This window comes from Bradysia coprophila, unplaced genomic scaffold (assembly GCF_014529535.1).
Source record: "Bradysia coprophila strain Holo2 unplaced genomic scaffold, BU_Bcop_v1 contig_538, whole genome shotgun sequence".
NCBI lineage: Eukaryota > Metazoa > Arthropoda > Insecta > Diptera > Sciaridae > Bradysia > Bradysia coprophila.
In genome coordinates, this window is record NW_023503785.1 from 45,785 (window position 1) to 73,517 (window position 27,733).

The 27,733-nt window shown below is 35.1% G+C and overlaps 2 long non-coding RNA genes across 2 annotated transcripts; one reads left to right on the forward strand and one right to left on the reverse strand.

Moving 5' to 3' along the window:
* Positions 1–24,764, reverse strand: LOC119083042. Its single transcript, XR_005088787.1, has 3 exons — positions 24,521–24,764; positions 5,276–5,283; positions 1–11 (listed from the first exon to the last, which is right to left on the reverse strand). It is a non-coding gene; the product is annotated as an uncharacterized LOC119083042 (long non-coding RNA).
* Positions 6,815–27,380, forward strand: LOC119083040. Its single transcript, XR_005088785.1, has 3 exons — positions 6,815–7,012; positions 19,256–19,258; positions 27,368–27,380. It is a non-coding gene; the product is annotated as an uncharacterized LOC119083040 (long non-coding RNA).
* Positions 27,381–27,733: the final 353 nt, after the last annotated feature.

The window sequence follows — 27,733 nt, forward strand, 5'->3', positions numbered from 1 at the left end:
ATTTTACGAAACTGTTGAGATTGAAAACTACTTCCTGATTTGAGATAATTCTCATAACGAGGCTTTTTAACCTCATTCACCACTCCGCCTTTTTCTAATGCAGGATCTTAAACAAATTTATCATTTAGAGTTGAAGCGACCTCATTACTAATTTAAAATAACTACTTTTGGGCTTTACACGAACATTTGACCGTGGTGGTATACCAAATTTGTTTTTATTTGGCTCTTAAAATTTGAAGGAAATGTTGATAAGTTTTTTTGTTTAAATAAAAAAATATACCTCGCGTGCTCAATTTGGCTTTATCCTTATCCAGACACAGGCTATGGTATTTATTGCCTTTTGCTTTTAGCTCAACATTTTTCGGTTTGGAAGCTAAATGTTTCCATGTTAATAGCAGAATTATAACTGTTTTTCAATATTACCATTTTCATTGTTAATTTTATTGACCAATGAACTCATGTCTATCAAATCTGACTTCAAGTTCTCATTTTCATTAATGGGATGCTTCCGTTTAAGTTGTTTACGGGCCTCAAATTCTCGAAACGAGTCCGAATTCCGATGTTTAGAATACATCTTTTCAAACTCTAAAGCTTCTTTGAAAGTCGCTAAACAAATGATAAGTAAGGGGTCAAAGATCAAGTGATTTTACTCTGTTGCGACTAAGAAATAACGTAAATATCAGCGCACATAGATCAACGAAACATTCATATGTTGCGACTAAAGTTTGGATAGGAATCGTGAGTTGAATTTGCTTCTGCTTCTCTCCCAAAAGTGTTTTTATTAGCCGAAAGTTTTCACGAAATAGTTTCGACTGAAGTGGTAAATTTAATTTATTTTTAATCTGAACAGTGAACTTGCCAAATTTTGAAATTATTCGAAATTTGAGCCGTCTCTGTAATAATAGTGTAGACAGATAATTGGATTGCTTGTGGTCAACATTTTATAATTTTTTGTTCAAGCGACTACACATAAACGGGTCGAAAATCGCGTCGAATTGATTACACAAATTCTTCAGAATAAAGCAACAGTTTCATTGAGTTGCTCAAGATTTCGCAAATTCACTTTCAAGTTTAAAACATTTTTTAGCAAATCAATTATTTAGTGCAGCGCAGACTCTGCAATTAGAACTCTTACATATATTTTCCCATAAAACAGCGCTTTTTGTTTTTTTTTTTTTTAAATAAAAGTTGTATGAAGGAGTGTATCGTCAATGATCTCAATATCCACTATTAGTTTTTACACAATTTCTTTGATAGCATTCATTTAGATACCAGTGTTGATGTTGATGGTATTTTAGCACATTATGATAAAAAATCGGTTTTACCTATTGAGCTTTTTAAGATCCTGCACATTGTTGGCGTCCAGTCCGACTGTGGGGGAGTCGGCTTACTTCTATCGACCTCTCCGGGTGGCCAAAGGAGAATGTTACCATTAACCCATAATTCTGGAGATGCAGTGACCATCAATTGTGCATTTTCAATCGTTTCAGCTATACAGTACAGCTCGATCTCTGCTTCAGCTTGAGGAGACGACATTTTAAATTTTCGCTTGAAGTTGTGAAGATTTTTTTTCGAATGATTTTCACTACGTCAGGAAAATCTCAGCCAACTTATTTTTCTTTGTAGAGGCGCTTAAAATTACAGTCAAATTCGCCTACATTGACCACCTTAAGGGACCAGACTTGACCCGTCACAAAGATGGTCATCTAATACAAGTTTTGCTTTTCATTCTTCGTTTTTTCTTGTTTGCGAAAGTAAAAGTAAGGGGAAAACTACAACTTTGCAAAAATAAATGTTTTGCAATTCGGATTGAGAAAAGCGCCATACTCACATGGAGTGGTCAGTATGTTTCTACTGCCTTTGAATTGTTAACGCATACTGGCGCTCATTGTATTAGGTTACTTTTATCAGAAACAAATGAAATGAAATATAAACATAGCTAGGTTTTTCAGCGTAGCTATTTTTAGCAGAAATTAAGAGATCCATCGACAATTGAAGTACGAGATTTTGCCACTTTAGGGCTTTTTTTGCGAATTTTTATTCCAAAATAAGAATAATTCTCAGGTATAAATTTCTGAATTTTTCGTCATTTTTTAGAATTTTTTCAGCTCTCATTAAAAAAAGAGTTTTTAATGTTTCAATAAATATTAAGAAATCTTAACAAATGTAACTCATTAGTGAACGTTTCAATGTGAAACACTAAACGAGTTTGGAGATTTGTAATCGAATTCGTGAAAAAATGTTTCAGCCATAGATAATGTCCTCGAACTGAGGTCGAAATATTTGGTAGGAAATAAATAACATTCGGCAATCCCGAATCAAAAAATTTATTCAAAAACACTAAACGAGGTTTTTTAATGCATAGTAGAGTTGAATCAGAGTACTCCTAATGTCTCCTTGCGTGAAATATCAAACCATTCAAGTATTTCAATTATCTAATCATCGAAACAAACAAAACTATCATTATGTTAACATCAAAGAGAACCTTTCAACGAAAGCTTAAAGCGAAAATAGATGAAATTCAAATGGCAGAGAATATTGCATTGAGCTATTCAGAGGTACGCTAATCGAAGAAATTTTTGTATTGCATCGTAATATAAGTAAAACTTGACGTGTTTTAGGAGCTGTTGTGATTTGTAAATGATTGCACACAAAATTTATTTAACAAATGAATGTCTAGATTATTATTTTATGAATTTTTGTTAGGCTAAAAATCTAGCACCGATAAGTGAATTTGATTCGTTAGTACTTAGAAAAATCGGGTAGTTTGCATTATTTCACTTACATAGTAAAAATAAATGTTCTTTTAATTGTTTTAATGAAACCACTTCCTAATAAAAAAAAAACCTTCACGCAACAGTCAAATATGATGGCTCCACATGCAGAAACCGATTTTGAAATGGAAGCATCCGATACTGATTTTTATATGCTGAGCGACTCCGAGTTTATAAGTGAAAGAGATGACTCCGACTGTATGAGTGAATTTGATACCAATGATTGTGAAGGTAGTGTAACAAATAAAACTCCTTAAGAAGGATCATTTATACTCCTTTCTGAGGAATTGTTCTTAATAGTAATTATGTTATCAGAACCTCAAAATTGTACTCCTTTGGACGATTCGCAAATCGATGATTTAGAGCTACAGGATTTAGCAGAATTGAGCGAAGTTTTCGAGTTCGGATTTGACGTTTTTGCTTACATCAAAACTATAGACTATAAACTACGAAAGTGGGCGATTGATAACAATATTCGGTTATTTGCCCTGAGCGAACTCTTGAAAATTTTGAAGTCAAATGGTCACCCTTCCTTGCCAGTGGACGCAAGAACACTTCTGAAAACACCAAAAAAAGTCGATGTGTTCAAAATGGGGTCTGGCGAATGTTGGTACGGTGGACTTAAGAGTAAATTAATCGAATTGTCCAAAAAGCACAACTGTTCGGATTTACTTGAGCTCACTATTCATATCGATGGCACCCCAATTTATAAAAGTTCGAAATCTGAGTTCTGGCCTGTTCAGTGTAGTATCAAAGGAGTCGATATGAAATCGTTCTTCGTACAATTGTTTAAAGGATCGTCGAAACCCGATAGTGCCGAAATATTCGTCCGACCACTTCTAAACGAAATGCATGGGTTGTTAGCAAATGGGTTAACTGTTGTGCAGAGTGGACACACCAAAATTTTGAAAATTCGAATCGACAAATTTATATTAGACGCTCCTGCACGGGCATTCTTAAAATGCATCATTGGGCACAACGGCTATTTTTCTTGCGAACGATGCGAGGAAGAAGGAGAATATTTATGCAAAGTCAAAGCAACAGTTTCAAAACAAAAAAAAAGTGCAGGACATGTTTGTTTAATCGGAACTCGTGCTCCACTTAGAACAGACGAGTCCTTCCGAAACCAAGTAAACGAGCAACACCACCACGACGACTCTCCGCTAGAAGAACTGCCGATAGATATGATTCATGACATCCCGTTGGAGTACCTACACCTCATATTGTACGGCTGTATGAAGCGGCTTTTGTTGTTATGGGTCAATGGATGTAGTAATTTGAAACTATCTTCTAAAGATGTTTCGGGAATTTCCGAAAGGCATATACAAGCCGGTGGTACGAAGCCGTCCGAAATTGGTAGAACCAACAGATCACTGAATTGCTTAAGTTTCTGGAAAGCCACTGAATTTCGCACATTTCTGCTAAAAACCGGTCCAGTGGCGCTACGCGGGTTCCTTACTGACGAAATGTATAACCATTTCTTAGCACTTCACTGCGCAGTGACAATATGTTGCAGCAAACCATTGTTAAAATATTTACCTGTTGCGAAACGTCTATTTCGATCATTTTCAAAAAGATTTGGAGATATTTACGGAAATGAGAATTCTACGCACAGTATCCACTCGGTGATACACGTAACGGACGATGTAGAACGCTTTGGTGTATTTGATGAGTACTCTGCGTTTCCTGGCGAGAGTAATTTGGGTTTTTTAAAAAGTTTGGTTAGAGGAGGTCATTTGCCATTACAGCAAGTTATCAAAAGAATTGCTGAAAGAGATGCGTGTGAAAAAAATCCGTGAATACGAAGAAAAACAAAAAGTTGCATCCGAATCCTTACAAAAAAATATTCTGCGTCTTAAGGACATTCGATTGGATTCATCTGAAAAAAATCGATGGCTGCTTACGAAGAAACTTGAAATTTTCATGGTTGACACAATACATCAAAACGAAAATTCGGTTGTGTTTGAAGGTGCCATTCTTGTTAGCAAATACCAGGAAAATTTCTATGAACTGCCGATGGAATCAAGAAATTTGTTTATATATAAGTCTAAGCTTATTTCGATATCCTCATCCATTACTTTAGACGACATGTTTTGTAAGTTGTATCGGATTGAAATGGACGAAGAAACATCCGTCTTTTTCCCCTTACTCCATTATACACAATAAACTGTTTACAATTCGCTTTTATATATATGTCGAAGAGATTATTTTACTTTTTACCACCCCCTGCTAGCAATTATTGCCACATGTAGTGGACTGCAACTCGCTGCAGCTTCTATTCAATACACAATATTAGTCTAGAAATTAACGACCAACGTTGACAACTTAATTTTTGACTTTACTCATTCGTAAACTTATTGTACAACGTGCTATAAGGGGAGCTTTATTCCTTATTGACTAACAACTAAAGCCCTTAAAGCGCGTTGAACAATTAGTTTGTGAATGAGAAAAATTGTAAAAGTTGTAAAACGTTGGTCGTTAACTTCTACACTATATAAAACTCTCTTGACTTTGAAGTGATAAATACAAAATAATCTAAAATTGGCGGCCAATGACATAGTACGCAGATAGTCAAAGTCGAGTTTAAGACTTTGTCAGAAAAATAGCCAAGCAAAGCGTATCAAAGAGAATGCGAAGCAAACGCTCAGCGGATCACGGATATTCGAGGCGCAACTTTCGTGTAAATTTACAATAAATTCACCTCAAGGCATGGTCCTGCGTGTTTTGTGGATCACTTTCTCTTCGGTTCATAGCAGTACATAGCTTTACGGCATAAAGGTCGCATTTCTGATATGGTTTTTTGTACAGATTCTATGGAAACTGCTTCTTACTTTTACGTTTTGAACAGGCATCATCTTATTCCGAAAATATTGATCCGATTCTGATTGATATGAGTTCTAGAACTGAAACAGTCATACATTTTTCATTATTTCACTTTGTTTACACAGCATTATTACATGCCGATGAAGTATGGTTTTTTCACTTATCTCAATCAAAGTGTTTGTTAAAATTTGGATTCTTTCGGAGGATTTAGCTCGCCAAAGACCACACAAATAATAATTGATGTTTCCTCTTAACTTATTCAATATTTGCACTCAAAGTCAAAATTCTTCGAACAAAATGAAAACAGAAACAGAAATGTCATCAAACGAATATAACATGTGAGTGTACCACTATCTACGCAAACATAAACAAATGTGTGTGTCGCAAACGTCAACAAGTGTGTGAGTCGCAAGCATTTAAACTCATCCTTATAAAAAGATGATTTTTTTTTGTAATTTGCTAAAATGTACCATGAATACATGTAGTATCAAAATAAATGCTATCAAAATAAAACCGAATAGAATTAGGTTAATATTTTTCTGTTGTCGTATGGAGACCATATACATCTCCATACGACGACGTTGAAGTTATTGAAAATAATGGAATGATGTATATGCGTAGTCTATGATATATTTTTTTGAATAATAAATAAAATGAAATGACATTTTTGGTACTAAATTGATTGAAGAAAGTTTGTCGAATGTTTAAGATAACTCTGTCAAAGGGTTGGAGAATCAAAATACTATTGTTATTGTGTGAAACCCATTTACAAAAGGAGTAATTTGTATTAAAGATTCATTCTTTGGCATCTTAAATAATCAAATAAAAATGTTTGAAATGATTTTTTGGATTTAAATTCAATGTTTTCAGAAAATCGGGAATTGCGTTATGGTGATACTGGTTGGTGGTATTTCATTAAGTCACTGTACCGATAGGTGTAAGAGAAACGTTGCATCGTAACACAAACCGTTAAGAACCGTTAATTGTGCTATTTTTTTGAATGTTCCATAAGCAACTCACGGTCGGGTTTTCGCTACTGTAACACTCGATCAAATACGTTAGTCATAAATGACAACATTTCTTTTCCTTAGTCGCTATTTACAGAAGAAAATTCTTTGTCTTTAAAATGGCTGGTTCTGTTGATGTCAAGAATCCAAGAAAACATGAAACATCTTGAGATTCCGAGCTAAAGGAATCTCGAAGCACAATAGGTGCTGCATAGAAAATACGGTGGGAGAATTATACGAAGTTACATCTTCAACAATTACAATCCAATCGAGGTTATTCAATCCGCATGCGATTTACATGTTATAATACATATACATACGTAAATGTCGTAACGTTGGTAATGCATGTGGAATGAATAGCGTCGATTGGATTATAATTGTTACTTCTTATAATTCCCAGACTGTAGCGTTAGCTTCTTAAAAACGGAGCAAGAAAATAAGAAACAAAAAAATCTAAGAAATTTTTGACGTTTTAATGGTTATTGTAGTCTCCCACACGTCGGATCTTAATCAAACACATTTTAAGATTTATTTCCGTACCGAAAAGTAGTGGGAAATGATCTGCTTCAAATCCGTGTTTTTGTAATTCGGAAATCGTCCACGAATACAACGTATAATGATATCTGTGATCACCAGCTCTTTGAAGGCTTTTTTTTATCAGTGAGCCATGCCAAGAAAAATGAACGAGAATTCGGGGAGCGAAAATAAATGTCATGATAGCATTTAGAAGCTTCAAAGGGTTGTCGCCGTTGAGTAAATTGATTACGTTTTCCTACATAAGTATGAATGGTACGATGTCACTTTGCAAATCTTTGAACTGAAATTTCTTTTTCTCTTACCAATTGCTTTCGAACATTCTCTCCTCCTCTTAAGGAATGTTCTAAGTTGTCCACCTGACGGATAGTTGTTATTGGAAATCGTAATGTTTCCATGATGTTATCTCGAGTTTTCCGCAGAAAAATGTGTATTTTGGCTCGATACCCTTATTACGACAAAAATGTGACAGGGGTTGCTAGATATTTCCTAAATTATTTACAACCCCCATTTTCTAAGGGTCACTTGGCCAGATCATTCAAACGATATCGCATTTTACATTCTCTCGTCGATCTGACCCCAAAGTTTACAGATGGTCGAAAGCACAATCACCAGACCTAACGATAGAATGTAAAATGTGACATCGTTTGAATGATCTATACAATACGGGTGATACTATAGCGGATTTTCATACTAAAAATTCACCACGTGATGATTATCGTCGAAACGATACATATGTGGTCATTTTTTATAAGTAAAATCATTAGAAGAGGTGTGTGTGTGTGTTCCCCTATATCTAATATAATAGCAATCTGTTTGACCTCCCCAAACTTTACATAAGTGATAAAACCGTATTTACAACTTTTATTGCAAGTTGCAATTTGCAACTGTCGATCAACCTTCGATTTTTAGTAACAATTCCGTATTTACAACTTCTATTGCAACTGTTGATCAACCTTTGATGATAAGTGATTTAACCGTTTTTACAACGTCAATTGCAACTGTCTATCAACCTTTGCTGTGAAGTGGTTTAACCGTATTTACAACTTCAATTGCAACTGTCGATCAACCTTTCTTCTTCTTCTTCTTCTTCTTTCAACCTTTGATGGTAAGTAATTGAACTGTTTTTACAACTCCAATTGCAACTGTCGATCAACCTTTGCTGTGAAGTGATTGACCCATTTTCACTACTTCAATTGCAACTGTCGATCAATATCTGATGTTAAGCGATTTAACCGTATTTACAACTTCAATTGCAACTGTCGATCTACCTTTGCTGTGAAGTGATTGACCCGTTTTCACTACTTCAATTACAACTGTCGATCAATATCTGATGTTAAGCGATTTAACCGTATTTACAACTTCAATCGCAACTGTCGATCAACCTTTGATGGTAAGTGATTGAACCGTTTGTACAACGTCAATTGCAACTGTCTATCAACCTTTGATGTGAAGTGAGTAAACCGTTTTTGCAACATCAATTGCAACTGTCGATAAACCTTTGATGTTAAGCGATTTAACCTTACTTTAACTTCCACTTCAACTATTGATTAATCTTTGATATGAAGTAATACAACTGGTTTACAACTGAAAGCGTTTCAACTGTTGATTAAGCTTAGATATAATGTGATACAACTAAGTTTCCAACTCTATAATTTAACCGTTGTTACAATTTGCAACTTTAGTTGCCGTTTGCTATTTTGCTATTCTAAATTCAATTAGCTTTCTGACCATACCAATTTTAGATCACAAGACTTCACTTTCGAAGAGAAAGAGCAATTTAAAGGAAAATTGTGAAGTACCTTTATTATTAGTAAAAATTGACAAACTCAAACTTATTTCATTGATTTGACACAGAAGATAGGTTTCTGTAGTTCTACAAGTTTCGCTTATTAAATTCTAAATTCAATTACCTTTCTGACCATACCAATTTTAGATCACAAGACTTCATTTTCGAAGAGAACGAGCAATTTAAAGGAAAATTGTGAAGTACCTTTATTATTAGTAAAAATTGACAAACTCAAACTTATTTCATTGATTTGACACAGAAGATAGGTTTCTGTAGTTCTACAAGTTTCGCTTATTAAATTCTAAATTCAATTACCTTTCTGACCATACCAATTTTAGATCACAAAACTTCATTTTCGAAGAGAAAGAGCAATTTAAAGGCAAATTGTGAAGTACCTTCATTATTAGTAAAAATTTACAAACTCAAACTTATTTCATTGATTTGACACAGAAGATAGGTTTCTGTAGTTCTACAAGTTTCGCTTATTATATTCTAAATTCAATTACCTTTCTGACCATACCAATTTTAGATCACAAGACTTCATTTTCGAAGAGAAAGAGCAATTTAAAGAAAAATTGTGAAGTACCTTTATTATTAGTAAAAATTGACAAACTCAAACTTATTTCATTGATTTGACACAGAAGATAGGTTTCTGTAGTTCTACAAGTTTCGCTTATTAAATTCTAAATTCAATTACCTTTCTGACCATACCAATTTTAGATCACAAAACTTCATTTTCGAAGAGAAAGAGCAATTTGAAGGAAAATTGTGAAGTACCTTTATTATTAGTAAAAATTGACAAACTCAAACTTATTTCATTGATTTGACACAGAAGATAGGTTTCTGTAGTTCTACAAGTTTCGCTTATTAAATTCTAAATTCAATTACCTTTCTGACCATACCAATTTTAGATCACAAAACTTCATTTTCGAAGAGAAAGAGCAATTTGAAGGAAAATTGTGAAGTACCTTTATTATTAGTAAAAATTGACAAACTCAAACTTATTTCATTGATTTGACACAGAAGATAGGTTTCTGTAGTTCTACAAGTTTCGCTTATTAAATTCTAAATTCAATTAGCTTTCTGACCATACCAATTTTAGATCACAAGACTTCACTTTCGAAGAGAAAGAGCAATTTAAAGGAAAATTGTGAAGTACCTTTATTATTAGTAAAAATTGACAAACTCAAACTTATTTCATTGATTTGACACAGAAGATAGGTTTCTGTAGTTCTACAAGTTTCGCTTATTAAATTCTAAATTCAATTACCTTTCTGACCATACCAATTTTAGATCACAAAACTTCATTTTCGAAGAGAAAGAGCAATTTGAAGGAAAATTGTGAAGTACCTTTATTATTAGTAAAAATTGACAAACTCAAACTTATTTCATTGATTTGACACAGAAGATAGGTTTCTGTAATTCTACAAGTTTCGCTTATTAAATTCTAAATTCAATTACCTTTCTGACCATACCAATTTTAGATCACAAGACTTCACTTTCGAAGAGAAAGAGCAATTTAAAGGAAAATTGTGAAGTACCTTTATTATTAGTAAAAATTGACAAACTCAAACTTATTTCATTGATTTGACACAGAAGATAGGTTTCTGTAGTTCTACAAGTTTCGCTTATTAAATTCTAAATTCAATTAGCTTTCTGACCATACCAATTTTAGATCACAAGACTTCACTTTCGAAGAGAAAGAGCAATTTAAAGGAAAATTGTGAAGTACCTTTATTATTAGTAAAAATTGACAAACTCAAACTTATTTCATTGATTTGACACAGAAGATAGGTTTCTGTAATTCTACAAGTTTCGCTTATTAAATTCTAAATTCAATTACCTTTCTGACCATACCAATTTTAGATCACAAGACTTTATTTTTCGAAGAGAAAGAGCAATTTAAAGGAAAATTGTGAAGTACCTTTATTATTAGTAAAAATTGACAAACTCAAACTTATTTCATTGATTTGACACAGAAGATAGGTTTCTGTAGTTCTACAAGTTTCGCTTATTAAATTCTAAATTCAATTACCTTTCTGACCATACCAATTTTAGATCACAAGACTTCATTTTCGAAGAGAAAGAGCAATTTAAAGGAAAATTGTGAAGTACCTTTATTATTAGTAAAAATTGACAAACTCAAACTTATTTCATTGATTTGACACAGAAGATAGGTTTCTGTAGTTCTACAAGTTTCGCTTATTAAATTCTAAATTCAATTACCTTTCTGACCATACCAATTTTAGATCACAAGACTACACTTTCGAAGAGAAAGAGCAATTTAAAGGAAAATTGTGAAGTACCTTTATTATTAGTAAAAATTGACAAACTCAAACTTATTTCATTGATTTGACACAGAAGATAGGTTTCTGTAGTTCTACAAGTTTCGCTTATTAAATTCTAAATTCAATTACCTTTCTGACCATACCAATTTTAGATCACAAAACTTCATTTTCGAAGAGAAAGAGCAATTTGAAGGAAAATTGTGAAGTACCTTTATTATTAGTAAAAATTGACAAACTCAAACTTATTTCATTGATTTGACACAGAAGATAGGTTTCTGTAGTTCTACAAGTTTCGCTTATTAAATTCTAAATTCAATTACCTTTCTGACCATACCAATTTTAGATCACAAGACTTTATTTTTCGAAGAGAAAGAGCAATTTAAAGGAAAATTGTGAAGTACCTTTATTATTAGTAAAAATTGACAAATCAAACTTATTTCATTGATTTGACACAGAAGATAGGTTGTTGCAGTTCTACAAGCTTTGTTTATTTAATTCTAAATTCAATTACGTTTCTGACCATACCAATTTTAGATCACAAGACTTCATTTTCGAAGAGAAAGAGCAATTTAAAGGAAAATTGTGAAGTACCTTTATTATTAGTAAAAATTGACAAACTCAAACTTATTTCATTGATTTGACACAGAAGATAGGTTTCTGTAGTTCTACAAGTTTCGCTTATTAAATTCTAAATTCAATTACCTTTCTGACCATACCAATTTTAGATCACAAGACTTCACTTTCGAAGAGAAAGAGCAATTTAAAGGAAAATTGTGAAGTACCTTTATTATTAGTAAAAATTGACAAACTCAAACTTATTTCATTGATTTGACACAGAAGATAGGTTTCTGTAGTTCTACAAGTTTCGCTTATTAAATTCTAAATTCAATTACCTTTCTGACCATACCAATTTTAGATCACAAAACTTCATTTTCGAAGAGAAAGAGCAATTTGAAGGAAAATTGTGAAGTACCTTTATTATTAGTAAAAATTGACAAACTCAAACTTATTTCATTGATTTGACACAGAAGATAGGTTTCTGTAATTCTACAAGTTTCGCTTATTAAATTCTAAATTCAATTACCTTTCTGACCATACCAATTTTAGATCACAAGACTTTATTTTTCGAAGAGAAAGAGCAATTTAAAGGAAAATTGTGAAGTACCTTTATTATTAGTAAAAATTGACAAACTCAAACTTATTTCATTGATTTGACACAGAAGATAGGTTTCTGTAGTTCTACAAGTTTCGCTTATTAAATTCTAAATTCAATTACCTTTCTGACCATACCAATTTTAGATCACAAGACTTCATTTTCGAAGAGAAAGAGCAATTTAAAGGAAAATTGTGAAGTACCTTTATTATTAGTAAAAATTGACAAATCAAACTTATTTCATTGATTTGACACAGAAGATAGGTTGTTGCAGTTCTACAAGCTTTGTTTATTTAATTCTAAATTCAATTACGTTTCTGACCATACCAATTTTAGATCACAAGACTTCATTTCGAAGAGAAAGAGCAATTTAAAGGAAAATTGTGAAGTACCTTTATTATTAGTAAAAATTGACAAACTCAAACTTATTTCATTGATTTGACACAGAAGATAGGTTTCTGTAGTTCTACAAGTTTCGCTTATTAAATTCTAAATTCAATTACCTTTCTGACCATACCAATTTTAGATCACAAGACTTCATTTTCGAAGAGAAAGAGCAATTTAAAGAAAAATTGTGAAGTACCTTTATTATTAGTAAAAATTGACAAACTCAAACTTATTTCATTGATTTGACACAGAAGATAGGTTTCTGTAATTCTACAAGTTTCGCTTATTAAATTCTAAATTCAATTACCTTTCTGACCATACCAATTTTAGATCACAAGACTTTATTTTTCGAAGAGAACGAGCAATTTAAAGGAAAATTGTGAAGTACCTTTATTATTAGTAAAAATTGACAAACTCAAACTTATTTCATTGATTTGACACAGAAGATAGGTTTCTGTAGTTCTACAAGTTTCGCTTATTAAATTCTAAATTCAATTACCTTTCTGACCATATCAATTTTAGATCACAAGACTTCATTTTCGAAGAGAAAGAGCAATTTAAAGGAAAATTGTGAAGTATCTTTATTATTAGTAAAAATTGACAAATCAAACTTATTTCATTGATTTGACACAGAAGATAGGTTGTTGCAGTTCTACAAGCTTTGTTTATTTAATTCTAAATTCAATTACGTTTCTGACCATACCAATTTTAGATCACAAGACTTCATTTTCGAAGAGAAAGAGCAATTTAAAGGCAAATTGTGAAGTACCTTCATTATTAGTAAAAATTGACAAACTCCAACTTATTTCATTGATGTGACACAGAAGATAGGTTTTTGCTGTTTTACAAGTTTCGCTTATTAAATTCTAAATTCAATTACCTTTCTGACCATACCAATTTTAGATCACAAGACTTGATTTTCGAAGAGAAAGAGCAATTTAAAGGAAAATTGTGAAGTACCTTTATTATTAGTAAAAATTGACAAACTCAAACTTATTTCATTGATTTGACACAGAAGATAGGTTTTTGCAGTTCTACAAGTTTCGCTTATTAAATTCTAAATTCAATTACATTTCTGACTATACCAATTTTAGATCACAAGACTTGATTTTCGAAGAGAAAGAGCAATTTAAAGGAAAATTGTGAAGTACCTTTATTATTAGTAAAAATTGACAAACTCAAACTTATTTCATTAATTTGACACAGAAGATAGGTTTTTGCAGTTATTCTAAATTCAATTACCTTTCTGACCATACCAATTTTAGGTCACAAAACTTGATTTTCGAAGAGAAAGAGCAATTTGAAGGAAAATTGTGAAGTACCTTTATTATTAGTAAAAATTGACAAACTCAAACTTAAATCATTAATTTGACACAGAAGATAGGTTTTTGCAGTTATTCTAAATTCAATTACCTTTATTGCCATTCGAAACAGCACATTAACTTTGTCTAGAAACGCTATTAAAGTGATGGATCGAGAACTTCGTCGAGGAATCATCACCCCTTGAAGAGGTGGAATTTTCGACTTTCAGCTTCTATTGAAAAATTTCTTTTGAACCTATCTGAGCAAAAGGTTATTGGCGTCTTTTAAAGGACGTCCTTCTAAAGCTTAACCTAGTAGCTAATAAGAATTCTGGGATCGTTCTATCCTTGGGCTTCCTGATCGTGTTGTTTCGCCTCAACGTTGGTCCCTTAACCCCAATTCTTTCGGCTTCCAGCTCACGATTCATTCAGCCTTAAGATTGATCTATCTAATCATATCTTATCTACTGCTACGTCCTCGTTAAACTTCATTCCCTCCACTCTTTTTCAAACTGGCTTGGGACAGTCTTTGGCGGTGTTTGTTCGTGCAAGAGTCACGTTAAATACCAGATTTCAAAGATCACAACTAGTTCAAAAAAGTGAAAGGATTGACGTACAACGGCTTTACACACAAAATGAAGAATTTGCTACGAAAATGACTGCCGAATTAGATAACGTCAACAATCAATGTGAAACATTGGACGAATTGAATACCAAAATCGTCGATACAATAATGGGTTTCATGAAATCCAAATGCAAATCCGTCCAAGGGAAAGAATCAAAACTCAGCAGAGAAACATTAGACCTGATCGCAAGCAGAGCAGAGTTGGTAAAAAACGGAGGGCGAGATTCGGTGGAATACCGGAACTTGTCTAAAAGTATCAACAAAGCAAGGAGATCAGATGAAAGAAAATATAATGTCCAATTGGCTCAAAACATAATTGAAGCTAACTGCAATATGAAAGTCCTACGGAGAAAAATGACAAACGCCAAAAAAGAAATCTTCAAATTACGAGACAAAACAGGAACGATCCAAACGGATCGAAATGCGATATTAAACATTGCAACAGAATTTTTTGAGAATTTGTTTTCTTCAGCAAGACAGAGTCCAACGGAAGAAACCGAAGATAGACCAATAATAAGAAACGTGGGATCGGAGGATATGCCCGACATAACTGTTGATGAAGTCAAGGCCGCAGTAGCCGAGATGAAAAACAAAAAGTCTCCCGGAGAAGATGGTGTTCCAGTGGAAGCCATTAAACTGGGTGGAGACTCCTTATTAAAGGCAATCACGGCTTTGTTTAATCAATGTCTCCAAGGGGAAGAAGTACCAGAAGTAATTACATTGCTGCATAAAAAAGGAGACATAACAAAGCTGGAAAATTACCGGCCCATAAGCCTATTGTCAACACTCTACAAGTTGTTTATGAAAATCATTACGAAGAGGAACACTAACAAGTTCGACTTCTACCAACCTGTTGAACAAGCTGCTTTCAGATCTGGTTTCAGCACAAACGACCATTTGCAGGTGATGAGAACGCTTATTGAGAAGTGTCGTGAATACAACATCGACATAGTCTTGCTATTCATAGACTTCGAAAAAGCTTTCGATTCAGTGGAAACATGGTCGATATTGGACGCATTAGACGAATGTAGAGTAGACTCAAGGTACTCCAACACAATTCGATATGTGTACAAAAATGCTACTTCATGTATAAAACTTCATAAGAGCACGGAGAAATTCAGACTCGGCCGAGGTGTAAGGCAGGGTGACACTATTTCACCGAAATTATTCACGGCGATTCTGCAGAGTATTTTTAGGAAGTTAAACTGGAGTAAAATGGGAATAAAGATAAATGGAGAGTACCTGAGCAATCTCCGCTTCGCTGATGACATTGTACCGCTAGCAGCGAATCTAGGTCAGGCTCAGCTTATGCTACAACAGTTAAGTGAAGAGGCAAGCAAAGTTGGCCTCAAGATGAACTTATCGAAAACAAAAGTCATGACCAACATCGGGGACGATAGAGAGATCAAAATTGGTGACACTGTCATTGAACGAGTCGACAGCTATGTATATCTAGGACATAAACTGAAATTAGGTCTGGACAACCAAACTTCGGAAATAAGACGTAGGATTGGTCTTGCATGGGCAGCGTTCGGAAAACTCAGACTCATTTTCAAAAGCAAAATGAATAATAGTCTGAAACGCAAAGTTTTCGACACTTGTGTCCTTCACTTATGGAGCGGAAACGTTAACTTTAACAAAAGCATCCGAAGATAAATTGAGAGTGACACAAAGAGCCATGGAACGGAGTATGCTTGGAATAACACTCAGAGACAGAATGACGAATCAATGGATTCGACAACAAACCAGGGTCGTTGATGTCATGTAAAGAATAGCATCTCTGAAATGGAGCTGGGCGGGACATATTGCAAGAAGGATAGACGAACGTTGGACCAAAAAGATCATGAACTGGCGACCATATAAAAGACGAGCTATAGGTAGACCACCAGAGAGAAGGACAAACGGAATTAAGAATATTGCAGGTACAAACTGGCAGCAAATGGCAATGGATCGTACGAAATGGAAAGAAGTTGGAGAGGCCTACATCCAGCAGTGGATAGAAACAGGCTGAAAAAGAAGAAGAAGCTTCTATTGCTCTGCGACCAAATGACCGAGAGCAATAATTTTTACATGGTTGTTCTCAGAATTTGTCCCTCTACCAATTCCAGTTTCAAACACTAGTCCAGCAACTTCCGCGGAGCCAGGCGACGATATTCCTAGTTCTCAGAAACGGCTCAGCGGTTGCGCCCGCAACATGTGCCGTTGGATAGTACACGCCTCCCCTAACTCAGCTATGAAAAGAACCGAGATGGAAGTCGACATGTTTATTTAAAGTTCGTTCAGCCCCACCGTGGAGAGCAGAATAATTATCAGCAGAGACGTTTACTATTCGGGAGCTGCGCACCGACTGATGCATTTAGTCAATGGTTACTAATAACATTTCTATCAATTGCTAATATTCGAATATTATGAAAAAGACAAAAGACCTCACCAGGCTTTAGCCGGTCTATTCTTGTTTCTTATAGCTCGGGCAAAATAACAATCTCCAAACAATTACGTAATGTTTTTGACTTGCGAACCCATACGAAAATGTAAATTATCGCAAGTGTGAACGGTGACCCCGTATTTTCCGCACAATTTTATCAAGATGTACTTAAAAGTAGATGAATAAACACAACAAAAATACAAAATGGATTAGTGTTGACAGCTCAGATGTGTCATAAAGTTGAGCAAATGTCATTATATGCACGAAAAGAGAAATCCCAGTGGGAAAATTTGATACATATCATTCTAAATTATAATAACTGAACAGAGCAGCCGCATTAGTTGCTTGATTGCTCATCTTCAAACTCTGGAAATAACAAAAAGAAATCGTTCTAGTTGTTTAAGAGGGATTCTTTTGAAAAACAGCCTACCGAAATCGGACGCATTTTCCAGTGGACTTTTTTATATGTGCCTAGAAAGGACTTCGACCCTAGAACCCAAAACCACTTTCAAACAAATTCTTCGAAGCTTTTGTGACTGGTGAAAGGTGATCAAAAACCGAAAACTTGCACTTTTCTTACCAAAATTTCCCCGGGTACACGAGCCGTACAATGTCGTGTGGGGTGTCATTAGAAAGGTACCCACATGTACTATTGAGCCGAATAGAGACTCATTGGTTTTAAAATTAATCCACACTGAAATATGTGCAGTTGAAGTTTTCAACCGAAAACTTGCACTTTTCTTACCAATATTTCTCTAGTTACACGAGCCGTACATGGTGGTGTGGGGTATCATTTGAAAGGTAATTTTATGTGCTTTTGGGCCAAATAGGGTTTGAAATGTTTAACTGCCCATATTTCATCGCATATGCATCCAAACCCCATAAGACCCTATTTGGCCCAAAAGCACATAAAATTACCTTTCAAATGATCAGCGTTAATGTGTTAGTTATTTATATAAATGGCGACTGACGAGCGAGAGGGCGAAAGGAAAACTAGACAAAAACCTTTTCTAATACTTGACTTAACTAAAAAAAAATAATAATAGAAAATGGAAAACAAACAAATGCTTGTGTGTGAGCACGATAGAGTGTGTATTTTTGAACCAATTTCAACAAATTTGGTTTCAACAGAAGCGCATCTCGGTTTTGCAGGTCAAGTTTGAAATTGAGAATAATTGATCGAGTAGAACAGTAGTGGTGGGGTTCTGTCGAGGGTTCTGTTTTAAATGTGAAACTGACGTCAGTCAATAGATCGCGCATGGTTTCCTATTTCGAAGCCTATTTCGACTCCACAGGTCAAGTTTGGTCTGTTTGAAATGTGGAACTCGAAGTCGTACCATATCAAATACCGTCAAAAACATAGCTAACGCCGACCCGTACGAAACACCTATTCGTATCAAAAGTCTTTAATGTGAAACTCTTTATTTCTCTTACTTCATACTCTTCTCTACTGAAAAGCTATTCGCCCTTTAAAATCATTTACATTATCCACTCTTTGCCTTGTTATCATATACAAATAAATTGCCGGAGGCAATATAGACAGCCCCGTACGAAGTCAACTTTCATAAATTCCTATTTCAACAGCTATATACCGCTATATTTACCTATATTTCACTATAAATAAACATTTCACAGAGGAATATGCTATTATGTAGCTCTATATGCCTGTATATAGCTCAATATAGCTGTCCATACATGGAATCCCTGAAACGCCACACACATAACAAATTATTTACATGTTAACAGAAACTCTCTAAGTACCATTTTTCCCAAGATATATAACTTTTAATAAAATCCAATATGGCCACCGGCAGCCATTTTGTTAGGAAATTTTACCGACGCTTTACATTCGTTAATACCTTTCAAACAAAAAAAAAATCATGAAATTCGGTCAAAATTTACTCGAGATATTGACAAAATACTCCACGTTCACTGTACTGCCGAGTAGCCAGATAAGAGCTCACTCCAAGAGACCTAGCTCACGCTCCGGAGAAAATAATTTCAAAAACTTTTTTTTCTCTGATTGGTACGGTCAATACCTATCTAATAAAGCTAAAACATACGAAATATGTTCAAATGTGGCCGACCTACAAGCTAAAACTGCTTGTCGCCCAGTGCCTGTTTCACACCAAGGGGTCTAACTCACGAGTCGGTCATCCGATTTCCAAAAACTTCTTTTTGTCGATCGGCATTGTAAATACCTTTTATTTGACGTATCACTTACAAGTGTAACGTTTAAATGTCCGGAGATATCTTTGAAAAACCGTAAAGCACTTATTGGGCCACAGCTCGGGTGGGGTCGATCCAAAATCACTCATCTTCGAACTTAGCCTGTCTTTTGACATTACCAAACGGGAAAAAAAAAGAATTTTCAAAATCGGATGCGTTTTACTCAAGTTATCGTGCAGACAGACAGACGGACAGACGGACATTTTTTTTTTCACTGATTTGGCATCTCTAGACAACCACAATAGGTTCCCCTTACTCAGGGAGTCCATTTCGACGTGTTACAAACGTATGCGTAAACTTATAAGACCCCAGTACTTCGTACGGGTCTAAAAATCTGTTCTTGTGCATGTTATTGTAGTGCTTTGATAAACATCAATCGAGGGGTCAGCTACTTCCAGGGATTATTTGGCATTATTATGGGATTATTTTGAAGTCAGTGATCCCTCGAGATCAATGGAACAACAAATACAATACAATGGAACAACGAAATATTCGTCAAAGTCACGAAAATGGTGAAAAATTTATTTTGGCTTATCATGTAAACAAACAAAATTGTCGTTTGGTGTGAAGTGAGTTGCAGAAGAGATGGCACAGTAGAAATAAAATAACGGTCGTAAGGGGCCATTCACAAATTACGCAATCACTCATTTTGGAGGACGCGAGAGGAGGAGGGTTTGAAATTTCGAATTTGGTGAGTGTGCAATTTATGTATGACTTCTTCTTCTTCTTCTTCTTTTTCAGCCTGTTTCTATCCACTGCTGAATGTAGGCCTCTCCAACTTCTTTCCATTTCGTACGATCCATTGCCATTTGCTGCCAGTTTGTATACCTGCAATATTCTCAATTCCGTTTGTCCATCTCTCTGGTGGTCTACCTATAGCTCGTCTTTTATATGGTCGCCAGTTCATGATCTTTTTGGTCCAACGTTCGTCTGTCCTTCTTGCAATATGTCCCGCCCAGCTCCATTTCAGAGATGCTATTCTTTCCATGACATCAACGACCCTGGTTTGTTGTCGAATCCATTGATTCGTCATTCTGTCTCTGAGTGTTATTCCAAGCATACTCCGTTCCATGGCTCTTTGTGTCACTCTCAATTTATCTTCGGATGCTTTCGTTAAAGTTAACGTTTCCGCTCCATAAGTGAGCACTGGAAGGACACAAGTGTCGAAAACTTTGCGTTTCGGACTATTATTCATTTTGCTTTTGAAAATGAGTCTGAGTTTTCCGAACGCTGCCCATGCAAGACCAATCCTACGTCTTATTTCCGAAGTTTGGTTGTCCAGACCTAACTTCAGTTTATGTCCTAGATATACATAGCTGTCGACTCGTTCAATGACAGTGTCACCAATTTTGATTTCTCTATCGTCCCCGATGTTGGTCATGACTTTTGTTTTCGATAAGTTCATCTTGAGGCCAACTTTGCTTGCCTCTTCACTTAACTGTTGTAGCATAAGCTGAGCCTGACCTAGATTCGCTGCTATCGGTACAATGTCATCAGCGAAGCGGAGATTGCTCAGGTACTCTCCATTTATCTTTATTCCCATTTTACTCCAGTTTAACTTCTTAAAAATACTCTGCAGAATCGCCGTGAATAATTTCGGTGAAATAGTGTCACCCTGCCTTACACCTCGGCCAATTCTGAATTTCTCCGTGCTCTTATGAAGTTTTATACATGAAGTAGCATTTTTGTACACATATCGAATTGTGTTGGAGTACCTTGAGTCTACTCTACATTCGTCTAATGCGTCCAATATCGACCATGTTTCCACTGAATCGAAAGCTTTTTCGAAGTCTATGAATAGCAAGACTATGTCGATGTTGTATTCACGACACTTCTCAATAAGCGTTCTCATCACCTGCAAATGGTCGTTTGTGCTGAAACCAGATCTGAAAGCAGCATGTCTCCTTTTTTATGCAGCAATGTAATTACCGCATTTTCCCAGGCTTCTGGTACTTCTTCCCATTGGAGACATTGATTAAACAAAGCCGTGATTGCCTTTAATAAGGAGTCCCCAACCAGTTTAATGGCTTCCACTGGAACACCATCTTCTCCGGGAGACTTTTTGTTTTTCATCTCGGCTACTGCGGCCTTGACTTCATCAACAGTTATGTCGGGCATATCCTCCGATCCCACGTTTCTTATTATTGGTCTATCTTCGGTTTCTTCCGTTGGGCTCTGTCTTGCTGAAGAAAACAAATTCTCATAAAATTCTGTTGCTATGTTTAATATCGCATTTGTTTTGTCTCGTAATTTGAAGATTTCTTTTTTGGCGTTTGTCATTTTTCTCCGTAGGACTTTCATATTGCAGTTAGCTTCAATTATGTTTTGAGCCATTATATTTATATTTATTATTATATTTATAGAATCACTTCAAACCATTTTTAGACGAAAACTAACATAGAAATAAATAACACTCACCATTACGCATAATCAAAATATTGCTTCTATTTTTTTTAAATTAATTAAAAAGATTACTAAAGGAGTAAAGTGTGACGTCATACTCTAACGAGCATTTATTTGTAATATATCCACTAACACATCGGTAAATCATCAATGACGTCATTCTTTCTTAGTTTATCAGTCTACCAACTTTAAAAATCAAAAAGTAAACAAACGAATGTCAAGTAAATGTGTAAAATTACTTAATGCCGGTTGTGTAATCGTTTTTAAAAATGAGCAACGTGCAACAATTTATCAGAAGTAGATTTTGAAATGTTTATGGATTTCATAGCAAACTCAGTGAACACAAGATTGGAAACTCAAGGCTGGAAAATGCAAAAATCACACCTTCCGGACTTTTAGAATGAATCGATCCATTGCTTTTTGAAACGAACGACGTGAATGAAACAATGTTGGGTGAAAGATTGTCCAGACGTTTTAAGCACGGAATGACACCATTTTTGAGTTTGGATTTCGATGATGGATCTGGATTATCCTCGAGGTCTTCATCGATCTGTAAGGGACAAAAGGATTTAATAATCTTTTCGTGTTGATCGATGAGACTTGAGGTTATGTTTTTACATTGAAATGATCTTCGCAGCAATAGGCCCTTGAGTTAATACCCATACTTTTTACATTGCGTCCAACTGAAATACACCAATTTGTTCTTGTAGATACATTTCTCGGCACGTTAAAAAAAGTTTATCTGGATTTTTATTTGAATTATATCTGCATGAAAGCACAAAACAGTATTTCGGTGACATTTTGTTTAAGTTTTCGTTTTTTTGTGTTACGTTGGTGGTACTGATTTTAACATATTTCATTTTAGTCAAGTGTTACAGGTCGAATATTTTTTTGATTAAAAAAAAGGGAAATTTGAGTTAAAAATTTAATTTTTTTTGATGTTTTACTTAATATTGTTAATATTTGATATTTCATAGTGAAACATTGTATATCAAAAAGGCAGATGTGACTAAGTCATATGAAAATATGTACCGTTTGAGGTACCCAACTATAACTTATTCATGTCCACTAACACTTTCAAACAAATCCAACTACAACTTTGCGAAAATGATGACGTCAGTGACTCGCGAAAACTTTAACAGCTAATTAAAAATATTAGTTAACATCATTGAGCTATAACACTTCGTATCTATGGGTTTTGAGACCTAAACTATCAGAATAAAATAGTTTCAAAAACTCATGCAGATTGTCTATTGGACATTATATTTTCTTTCATCTGATCTTCTTGCTTTGTTGATACTTTTAGACAAGTTCCGGTATTCCACCGAATCTCGTCCTCCGTTTTTTACCAGCTCTGCTCTGCTTGCGATCAGGTCTAATGTTTCTCTGCTGAGTTTTGATTCTTTCCCTTGGACGGATTTGCATTTGGATTTCATGAAACCCATTATGGATTTGCATTTGGATTTCATGAAACCCATTATTGTATCGACTATTTTGGAATTCAATTCGTCCAATGTTTCACATTGATTGTTGACGTTATCTAATTCGGCAGTCATTTTCGTAGTAAATTCTTCATTTTGTGTGTAAAGCCGTTGTACGTCAATCCTTTCACTTTTTTGAACTAGTTGTGATCTTTGAAATCTGGTATTTAACGTGACTCTTGCACGAACCATTCGGTGATCACTACCGGTTGAAAAATTGTTTAGGACCGTAACGTTCTTAACGGTTGACTTACAGCCAGTTTTGATGTAATCGATCTCATTTTTCGTTACACCATCTGCACTAGCCCAAGTCCATTTCCGTTGAGGCTTTCCTGCAAAAAATGAATTCATTGCATACAAATTGTGTTGCTGTAGGAAGTTGAGTAAAATATTTCCACACTCATTTCTTTGGTCGTTGCTAAAACTACCAATAGAAACTTCGGAGTCTTCTTCTCGTTTTCCCAGCTTCGCATTGAAATCACCGATTAGATATTGGTAATGTGGTGGGTTTTCGTCCAGAGCTTTTTCGACATCTTCATAGAATCTTTCTACTTCTTCGTCATCATGGGTGGACGTGGGTGCGTAAACCTGAATTAATTTGACACTGTATCTGTTGTTTATCTTCAGGCTTACGTATATCACTCGATCGGATATGCTTTTCGTGTGAGTTATGCGATCCGACCACCGCTTGTTTATGAACAATCCGACACCGTGCATCAGCATCTGACTGTCACTTCCTCGATAGAAGAATGTATGCCCTGATTGTAATTTCAGGCATTCCTCTCCAGGTTTTCTCACTTCGCTCACTCTCACCACATCCCATTTTATCTTTTCTAGCTCTTCTTCCATTTCTTGCATCTTTTGTCTTGACGACAATGTTCTGGCATTATATGTGGCAATGTATAATTCGTTGTGGCTTCGTTTGAAGGTTTTTAGCATTAAAACACCACGCTTGCTACTGCGGGTTGGTGAGTATGAAAGTTTTACTTTGCTCGCCCCCGGTAATCCCCGAGCTCTGACCCGCACATTTCTGCACGTTCCGGGACCACAGTGCCTATCAAAGTGCACAGTGCCCGACGGGGTATGTATGACACCTCATCTTAAAAATTACGTTTTAACGGAAACGCTTTAGTGCTTTTGTGCGTGCCTTTCCAGTGAAATAAATTAGTGCGGAAGTAACCTCTGTTTAGGATCTTTACGAGAAAACCATGCGTTAGAGGTGTGTCACATTCTTCATTGAATATTTTTCGATTCCCTCAACTCTTGGTCGAATACCTTATTTAATTTTCTTATTTTATTACGAGACATCGGTGCTTTGCTGAAAAGCATACAATTGGGCGTTTTTTAAAAAGTGGATTTTAGTCTACTTTTGATGATGTCTTTCCACAAGAATACTTTTTCAAAAATATAAAACCGCAATTACCACCACGAATGTATTAGCGTTCAATAAAAAATAAATTTGGCTGCAGCAGATTGGCCAGCTCTGAGAAAATTGAACAGTTTACAAAAAATTTCGTTAAACTGATCACTTTTCTCAGAGCTGGTCGAACGACTACAACCAAAACTAATTTTTTTATGAAGTTAATTCAGAAATAAATAGTTTAATTAGTGTAAATAAAACGATCTAAATTTGGGTCGTGAAGAAAATACGAGTACGGGGAATTATATTGTGTGTGCGAGTTTATAGAACTCGTGTGCGAGCTTATAGAACTCGTGTGCGAGTTTATAGAACTCGTGTGCGAGTTTATAGAACTCGTGTGCGAGTTTATAGAACTTGTGTGCGAGTTTATAGAACTTGTGTGCGACTTTATATAACTCGTGTGCGACTTTATATAACTCGTGTGTGACTTTATATAACTCGTGTGCGAGTTGAACAGGAAGGTTGCACAATCGTCTAGGTGTATTTGGCATCGAACAGGAAGGTTGCACAAACGTCTAGGTGTACTGTGCATCCAACACGAAGGTTTTACAATGTTATAAGTGTTATAGGTAACACAATATATTGTGCATCTAACAGGAAAATTGCACAATCGTCCAGATCCATAGTGCAACCTTCCTGTTGAATGCACAATACATCTAGACGATTGTGCAACCTTCCTGTTGAATGCACAATACACCTAGACGATTGTGCAACCTTCCTGTTGGATGCACAATACACCTAGACGATTGTGCAACCTTCCTGTTGGATGCACAATACACCTAGACGATTGTGTAACCTTCCTGTTGGATGCACAATACACCTAGACGATTGTGCAACTTTCCTGTTGAATGTACAATACAAATAGACTATTGTAACGTACCTCCGTACTATTTTATATCTTTCAATCTCTCACTCTCTTATTATAGTTTTTTTTTTTTTGCTAAAACTAAATTTATTAAAGGAAAATGCGCAAAAAAAGACTGCTCACATTATAGTATTTAAGAACAATAACTAACATAGCTGTAAATGAGAGAATGAGTGCACCGTTCTCTCCATATACTAATATAGTTAAGATTAATAATTAAAGAATGAAGAACAATAAAGAAATAATAATAAATCTGCCTTCAAGCAGTAAGGACGTGTTTTCACTATTCTCAAATGGCGACCGTGACAGGACTGAATAGAGTGACTGAATAGAGTGAAGAATTTGTGTTTTTTTTTTAACTGAGAAAAAGTGAAAGTTAACAAAATTGATAAAACCAATTCGCAACTGCTACTGTAACTGGAACAAATTCTAACGCTAACGTGAATAATATGGAAATAATTGAAACAATTGAGGAGCACAAACAAAACGTAGCCATTATTTTGGTACTAATCTTAACTGTGCTTGTGATTAACGCTATCATAAAAGTGTACAAGTGGCATAAAGAGTCAATTAAACGGGCAGAACGATTAAAATCTCGTATAAATTTGGCATCAGTTTAAACAAAAAGGGACAAAATTCACATGCACTTATGTCAAAAATGAAACTATAAAGACAATACTAAAAATTAAAATTTAACTATCCTGTGAAAAAAAAATTAATTACAAAATAACTGACACAAGTTCAATGAAAACAAGGCATCAGAACAGTCAGAGCGTTTGCTGCGACTTAGCCCCGTACGACCCGTAATCCTATTTCGTCCGTAACCATAATACGTCCGTAGCCGTAATAGCCCGGAACCCTAATACGACCCTCTAATACGTCTGTTACCAAAATGCAAGTCAAGTTAGGCATGGTCAAATTTACTGAAAGTGTTCATTTTTAAAATTGCGCATAGCGCAATTACGAAAGCCCGTACGAAGTACCTCTCAAATAAAACCAACAATTTACGATATTATTTTAGAAACCCAACATTTTTTGCCAACTTTCTATTGGGTATTCAATTATCTCTCAAATGAAACAAAAGCTAGCAAAATCGGATGAGATTTACTCGATTTATGTGCAAAAAACCCTTAGGGCCGAGTAGCGGCCTTAGTCCAAGGGCCCAAATTTGAAACTTTTTTAGCCACGTTATTTTCGGTATTCAATTCCCTTCCATAAAAAACTAAATCTAGCAAAATCGGATGAGATTTACTCGATTTATGCGCAAAAAACACTTAGGGCCGAGTAACGACCTTTGAGCCCTCCCAACAATCCCGCGTTGCATCTTACCCAAAAACAATGTTCAGCAACTTTGTTCTACTCGTCAATACCTTTCATTTGATATATCACAAGCAGCTATTGCGTGCTTATTTCGGTAGATATCGTCGAAAGACTGAAAAACACCTATAGGGCACTAGCTCTCGAAGGGCAGGCCCTACCATGCCCATTTTCGAACTTGACCTTACTTTTGTCGATTGCGAAAAAAAGAATTTTGAGAAAAGGTTGTGATTTGCTCAAGCTAGAGGGGTCACAGACGGACGGACGGACATTTTTTTTATTGCGGATTCGTCATCTATTAACATAACCAAATGCTTTGCCCTTACTGTCTGCTTCCAATTCGACGTGTTACAAACGGCATATTAATCTTATAAGCCCCCAGTGCTTCGTACGGGGCTAAAAAATGGTTTCGCGTACAACACTCAATGTAACGACAACCAAGCCAAGCCAAGCTGTTTAGAATTTAACGAACGAAGATAAGGAAAACAAAGCCAAGCTGTTGTGGAATTCATCCGATCGTATTACAATAAACAACTCGACGCTGAGAAAATATAGCAGAAGCGATTCACACAGGTTAGAATTGAAATTTTATTCTTGAAATAAAAAACATTTCTTCGAAGCAGAGAAGATAAAATATTAAAAGTGATGACAAATTAAATTAAAACAAATATTTTGTTGTGAAAATGTAATTGAATATTTTTTTTTGAAGATGATTGCGAATTATAATGATATAAAATAAGGTGTAACGTAGCTTGAACTCTAGTGAACTTACTAAATGTTTCATTAACTCACATGCTTACTTATGAGGTTAAAAGACGCAATTGATGCTTTTAATTTGGTAGCTAAACGTATTGATAAAAAGCAACTAAGTAATAATCTTCAGACTTTAGCTCAATATAAAACAATTCCAGG